The following is a 7,804-nucleotide window of genomic DNA, read 5'->3' as shown; positions in this document are numbered from 1 at the left end:
TCCACTTAACTGTTCATTTTACCAGCTTCCTTGCAAGAATATCATGGGAGATTTTCTCAAAAGCCTTACTGAAATCAGTATACGCTATGTCCACAACATTCCCCTGATCCACCAAGCTTGTAACTTCATCAAAAAATGAAATGAGGTTTGTTGGGCAAGACTTATTTTTCTAAGTGCTCACAGACCAGCTGTTGAATAATCGGTTCTATGGCCTTTCCTGGTTCAGTGGTAAAAAGGTAAAGGTAAAGGTACCCCTGCCCGTACGGGCCAGTCGTGTCCGACTCTGGGGTTGTGCGCCCATCTCACTTAAGAGGCCAGAGGCCAGCGCTGTCCGGAGACACTTCTGGGTCACGTGGCCAGCGTGACAAGCTGCATCTGGCGAGCTAGCGCAGCACACGAAAACGCCGTTTACCTTCCCGCTGGTAAGCGGTCCCTATTTATCTACTTGCACTTTGACATGCTTTCGAACTGCTAGGTTGGCAGGCGCTGGGACCGAGCAACGGGAGCGCACCCCGCTGCGGGGATTCGAACCGCTGACCTGACGATCGGCAAGTCCTAGGCGCTGAGGTTTTACCCACAGCGCCACCCGTGTCCCTGGTACAGTGGTACCTCGGGTTAAATACTTAATTCGTTCTGGAGGTCCGTTCTTAACCTGAAACTGTTCTCAACCTGAAGCACCACTTTAGATAATGGGGCCTCCTGCTGTCGCTGCGCCGCCGGAGCACGATTTCTGTTCTCATTCTGAAGCAAAGTTCTTAACCTGAGGTACTATTTCTGGGTTAGCGGAGTCTGTAACCTGAAGCGTATGTAACCCGAGGTACCACTGTATTGATGTCAAGCTCACCAGTATCTGGTTATTGTGTTGTTTTGGTACTAGTGGTTAGATCCAGCTGCTAGTGTTTCATGGGACACCTTCTATGACATCATAATGAGGCTATCAAATGACCTGCTCTAGTCTTTCTTTAGTGGTTTGGCCAGGTGCACCATATTGCCCTCCTTTGGACTCTCCCATCTGATATTTCCATGAATCTTTGTGATTCTGCCAGGCTACTGCCTCGTACCATCTTTTCTCTCACCTCTTTCCCAATTTGAAGCTTAAAGAATCACTGCTCCAGGAACCTACAATATTCTGAGAAGTGGCTTCTCACTGGAAAGATCCAAAGCACGAAACAACCATTTCTATTGGTATGATCTGGGTTGCACCAAGAAGGCCTTGGGTGTGAGAGAGACAAATATTTCACAGAGGATGGCCTGAGAGATAAGAGTGTGGGGTTGACCTTTTGAAATATTTAAATATGATCCTCTGTGAAGGAAATGTTTTCATTTTTTGTGTTTTAACTCCAACCCCCAGACCTTTGTGGGCAAAATACACTGCGATACACTTTCTGTTGCAAAATTTACACAGAAGTAGACCTACAGCTTATTGCTTCTAGGGCACTGACACCTGCACAGTTTGGGCTGAAATAAAATAACACGAAAACCCAACTCTACAATTCACCAGATGCTTTCCAGGTTACAACAATGTGAAATACAGCATGAAAAATTACAGTCACAACCTGAGTGGGTCTATATGCTTTCCTCATATGAAGTTGAATGAAATTGTCAGATGCGCTGCTTTGGGGAGGAATCTGCAGAGCTTTGAGAACAGAGAACAGGGAGAAGGTGGTTGTGTCCCAATCAATGTAATTGTTATGTACTGAGTTGAATAGTATCCAAACTGCAGCAGTCTGATTGGTCCTAGAACAATAGGATTCAGAATGCAGCAGTCTGATTGGTCCTAGAACAATGCAGCAGTATGATTGGTTGGCAGATATAAGTGAATCCACAACCTGATTGGCTTACAGTAGAATTCCAGAATTAGCCAATCATGTGCAGCCCATCGTGTAAATAATGTATATAAAGCAGATACTTTGAGGGGACTTTCATTCATTCCTCCTCCCCACTATGAGCTGAATAAAGAGCATGAAATCACTTTGCGACTCTGAGTATATTTCAGTAATGCAAAAGTGTGGGGCGGGGTCATCAAAAGCTGACCCAGGGGTACACAAATTCCCACAGTCCTTTTGCAGTAAAAAAAGATGAACCATACTGACCTGAATATAAGCCTCACTTCCCCCCCAAATTCTGACTGTGAGAAGTTCAAATGCGGCTTATATTCCCGACCTTACGGTATGCAGCCAGGAGTGCAGGGCAAACCGTCCCCCGTCCTCTGCCCCAAGGCTGGGAAGGGAAAGAGCGAGGAAGGGAACAGGATGCCGGTAACTCAGCATGCCCCCCCCACTGCCCCCAGTATGCAGCCAGGAGTAGCGAGGAATGGAGCGGCTTATATTTGGGTATTTTTAAATCCCCCCCCCCATTTTTTTTAAAGCTGCAGCTTATATTCGGGTGCGGCTTATATTCAGGCCAATACAGTAGATATACCGGTATATCTGATATATATTTAGATATATATCTGGTAAAGCTCTTGATTTTGAGATTTTTTTGGTACCAGCTACTATTGATATATTGGAATAAAATAAAATGCTCCATTTTTTCCAAGCAAAGATTGATCCAGAGAAGCAGACTTCTGACACCACATTCTTGGTTTGGTTTAGGGACATTTTTTTAGTCCACCCCTAGAGACACTTCCACCCCTAGGGACAATTTGGTTCATTTTAAAATAAGTGTGGTTTTAATAAGATATTATCCTGATTCTTTTTAGATTATGAATTTTTATTCCAAGAGTTAAATGAAGACAAAACATTAAAGTCTGACACTGAATATAATTTATCTGCATAAAGGACTTTCTATTATTTTTTATTAAGTATTTGCTTGGCTTATAAAGGGACTTTATAATCGGAAAATGGAGACCATGTATTTACTTTGTAACCCAAGAAAATCTTTAATAAAAACAAAATTTCCTCATTTTGCCACTAGATGGCAAACTTCCTCTTTCTGATCTATCTCTCTGTGTTCAAAAAGAAACGTACAGTGGTACCTCGGGTTAAGAACTTAATTCGTTCGGGAGGTCCGTTCTTAACCTGAAACTGTTCTTAACCTGAGGTACCACTTTAGCCAAAGGGGCCTCCTGCTGCCGCCGCGCCGCCAGAGCACGGTTTCTGTTCTTATCTTGAAGCAAAGTTCTTAACCCAAGGTACTATTTCTGGGTTAGCGGAGTGTTATGTACTGAGTTGAATAGGATCCAAACTGCAGCAGTCTGATTGGTCCTAGAACAATAGGATCCAAACTGCAGCAGTCTGATTGGTCCTAGAACAATAGGATCCAAACTGCAGCAGTCTGATTGGTCCTAGAACAATAGGATCCAAAATGCAGCAGTCTGATTGGTCCTAGAACAATGTAGCAGTATGATTGGTTGGCAGGAACCACCCAATCATGCTCCAGATATAAGTGAATCCACAACCTGATTGGCTTACAGTAGAATTCCAGAATTAGCCAATCATGTGCAGCCCATTGTGTAAATAATGTATATAAAGCAGATACTTTGAGGGGACTTTCATTCATTCCTCCTCACCACTATGAGCTGAATAAAGAGCATGAAATCACTTTGCGACTCTGAGTATATTTCACGGAGTCTGTAACCTGAAGCCTCTATGACCCGAGGTACCACTGTAATCTCATCTGGCGCTGGAAAACAAGCAAGCAAACACCCCTTTGGAGAGGTTGGACTACTTTAAAGGTGCCCAGCACAAAAGCCCCCAGTCCTTTTGTAATTTGACAAGTCAGGGCTCTTCTCTTATCATGCCTGCCATTTTCAGACCAAATCCCCACGAAACAAATCTCCGTGGGGGGGGGGGGCACTAGGATGCCAGCTTCACCCACCTCTGCCCAAAGGAGTTTGGTTTCCTAAGAGCAGGGAAGACGGGAGGATTCGCCCCCGGGGCTCCTCCGCTGTTTCCTGCTGAATCCGAACAAGGCTCAATTCCCTGGGGAGCGGCGGGTTTCCACAGGGGAAAGCAATGGGAACATAAAAAGAACCTCTCGGACTCGCGACCAGAAATCGCGGAACAAGCGGACCTGAGGGGGAACCCTTTGTGTTGACGAAGCAGGCCTGGGACTCACGACATTCGTTTCTTTAAAAAAGCAGCCTTTCAAATGCGTGATAACATTGTGACACCAGGCGGCGCTTTTTGGGCAACGTGATTTCCCATTATGAGGTTTTCCTGATGTCCCTGGATGCAGCCTCGGACTTTGCGCCTGCTCTGAGTCGCGCAGCCTCCCGCCAAAGCTCTTTGGACCAAAGCAGGCTGTTTTCCAAAGCACCAAAAAGGGGATCCAAATCAAATCCTGTGGCCGCCCCTGAACACTGCCGGTTCCATTCCCATGTCATTTTAAGCTCTTGTTTGTCATTCTGCTAGTTAATTACAGCTAATTAAAGATACTCATCCATTACATTTATTTATATGTTTTGTCGCAAAGGATTAGCATGTTACATATACCAATAAAATACAGTAAAAACAAACACAGCCTTTGACAGGCATCCCAGCTGAATCCTGCACAGTGTTTACTCTTGCCAGGGAATTTCCCTAGGACCATCTCTCTCTCTCTCTCTCTCTCTCTCTCTCTCCCCCCCCCCCCAAATTTCGCTTTGTTATTGCCAGGTATTTCTCTAATACTAACACAGAAAGGTGGAACTGGGAACTGCTCAACTGGGGAAACCCAGCCAGATGGGTGGGGTATAAATTATAAAACTATGATGATGATGATTAACTGTGATGTTGCCTCTACCCTCTCTCAGAGTGGGAACTGTATGCAACCACACATATGTGGTTTAAGTTGTGAAGAGTCAGGGTTGTCTTTAAGGATTAATAAGGTGTTGGTCAGGCACTCCCTATCTACACTAAAGGAATTCAGAATTTCAGGACCGGAAGAGTTGCATCATAGGATACTGAAGTAACTTGACAGTATTCTCTTGGAGTCTCTGGTCTATCACCTTTGAGGAATTCTGGAGTATAAAAGGAGAATTGCCTTCACTGTATTGCTTTTGTTTTCAGTCTCTCTCCGAGAAGACAGCAAGGAGAGATACCATGTTTTCTTTGTCTTGATTTATGTATAATAAATGTGTAGTTTAGTATCTGTCTACAGCCTCAGGCCTCTTCTGTTGCACAGTTTGCACTGCTGAGGAAAGTCTGCTCAGGTCTGCAAGCTTGAGTCACTCCACCTCTCCCATAGCCACCCCACCCCCGGCTGTAGGACACACTCGCCAGGCACCCGAGCAGCTAGTTACGCCACTGATTGCTCCTCCCTCCCTAAGGCTTGCAAAAGCTTCCTGGGCTTTGGGAAGGAGACACCAGGAGAACATTAAGGGGAATAGTCTCTAGGGAATAGTCCCCTAGTCCACTGACCACCCACCTTTGGGCAAGCACCTTTGGGTGGTGGGAAAGCTTACACTTTGATGAGGTAACTGGGTGGTGGTCTTTCTCCCCCCCTCCCCCCGTGCCCCTTTTAATCTTTAAACCAAGGCAAGCTACTCTACTCACTTTAGAAATCTCTTAAGAAGGTCCTGGGAAATACAGTGGCTTTGAGGTGCCCAGTGACACTGTTGGGAGAGATTTTAACTGGCATTTTTGTTAAGAAGGAAAATGTTCCTTGAAAAAAACACCTTTCTGCATTTGCTGTGGGGGCACCTGATTTTGAAAGTGGAGTGGCTTAAGCAGGGTTTATTTCCAGGCAGAACTCACCAGACCTCAGTTCTGGCACCTCTCAGGCAGGTACCATTGCCTTCTAGAAAAATAGCACTGGGCTTACCGTAAGTATTTAAGGGCACACCTCAAGTCTCTTGGCTTGAGGGAGAGATTTAGAAACTCCCTTTTCAGATGTTTCCAGGAATTGAGGTGTCTTGGGACACAAAGGTACCACACCTTCTTCTTTTCTTGCTTTAACCACCTGGGGGTCCCCATTTGAGGAGAGAGGCTACAAAATTGCCAGGCTGTGGGACAGCCCCCTCCCCTTGAGGCATGTCTGACCCCCACCACTGTACACATTTTGTTGGTGAGCCAAGGCACACCTTTTTGCACATGGCTTGGGGTGGAAGGTGTGTCCAGTGCACCACTCCCTCTGCAGGGTTGCCTGTTGGTTTTGCCTGCTGTTTGACACAGTTTAATGGATAGTTTGGTGTTGCTACACACTATGTGATTTGCTTGTTGTTTTAAACTGTGTGTAACCTGCCTATGTGGTGAAGAGCAGACTATAAATGCATATAAATAGACGTCCTGCTTTTAGACTCTTCTAGTAATATGGCTGCCTTGGACTCCATGTGGGCACCAAATTTCAAGATTTCCTAGAGAAGAGCACCCTGGCAATTTTGATAGCCCATTGTTGCCATGCTCTGCACACACGTGTGCACCCATCCAGGGTGGCATGCTGAAAAGCTAGACTTGGCTTTGTGGGAGGCTTAGTGTGCGCAGCGGAAGGACACACCCCTCCACTGCAGTCCGTACCTCAATTCTCCGTACTGCTGTTACTATTATTTACACCACTCTTATTTCAAGGAACTCCTGGTGGCATCCAGGGGTCTCTTTTCCCCACCTAACATCCCTGTGAAGTAAACAAGGCTGAGAGAGAGAGAGAGAGACTGACTAACTGGCTCCAAGACCTGAGTGGGCTTCGTGACTGAATGAGGATTTGAGCCTTTGTCTGCCCACTCCTAGCCCTACCATCCAACCCACTGTTTCTCTTTTTTTATATATAAATTTTTTATTGGGTTTTCACAATTTATATAAACACACACAATACACAATACAGACATACAAACACAAAAACAAACATATATAATTTCAAATCCTTAATTTCTTAACCACTTTCCCTGACTTCCCCACACCTCCCCTTCTTGCATCCCAATTCCAATAGTTAACTCAGCAAGTTCTTATCTCCAACTTTTACCTTATTAATATTTTACTTAATTCGTCTTAATTAACCAAATTTAACTTATGGACCTCGATCAAACCACAATACTCATCATTTATGTCCTTTTCTAAGGTCGACCCAAGTTCCCTTCCACAAATTTCCCAATTTTTATATTAATTACAAAACAAAATAACAGAAAACAACATATAATTATACACCCTTTGGATTCCAAAACTCTCGCCCCCCCCCTTTCCCGGTTTCGATCCCCAAAGAATATCCATCAGTCTATCAGTTCTCAGCCTGGATCCCTCACGTCTGAGGCCCTCAAATCTCTCTCAGTCCCTCTCTGCTGGTTTTGTTGGTAATCCTTTATGTTGGACATCGAGTCTCGGAGAAGCTCTGTCCCAATAGGGTCTATATTTCTTCCAACCAGACCTCCATACTCAAAAGTGGAGCCCAAATCATGTTTCTTATTCCTTTTAAGTCCAAATGTCCCAAATGTCCCAAAAGCTCCAACTTTCGTCTTAATCAAATTTGTAATCCATAGGTCTTCCGATCTCCCCATAGGGAGATCTCTCCAATCTTCATTCTCAAATTCAAACCAAATTCTCATCCTCCAGGTCTTGTTTTCCTTGTAATCCATTTTTACAGGCCTCTTGTTGTCCTTTTTCACCTGCGGCATTTCAGCTCCTCCTTCCCACTCCTCTGAATCAACACATATCTCTTCTTGTTCAGCTGCAGAATTTTCTTGAGTCAAGTCCTTGGCACAATCAACAAGTTTATTTGCTTTAGAATTCAAGGTCATAACATCTGTAGCCAAAGCTTCACTCTGATCTTGTAACTTTCCCAAGAGAAAAAAACATCCTATCCAACTCAGCCTGTATTTTTCCATCTGCAGCCATTGTAATGTCTCAGAACCCCCTCTAGAGGGATTCTAGTTACTTAGTATCCTTTCTCCAAC

This window comes from Podarcis bocagei (genome assembly GCF_964188305.1).
Source record: "Podarcis bocagei genome assembly, chromosome: 13".
Lineage (NCBI taxonomy): Eukaryota > Metazoa > Chordata > Lepidosauria > Squamata > Lacertidae > Podarcis > Podarcis bocagei.
This window is presented reverse-complemented; position numbering follows the sequence as displayed.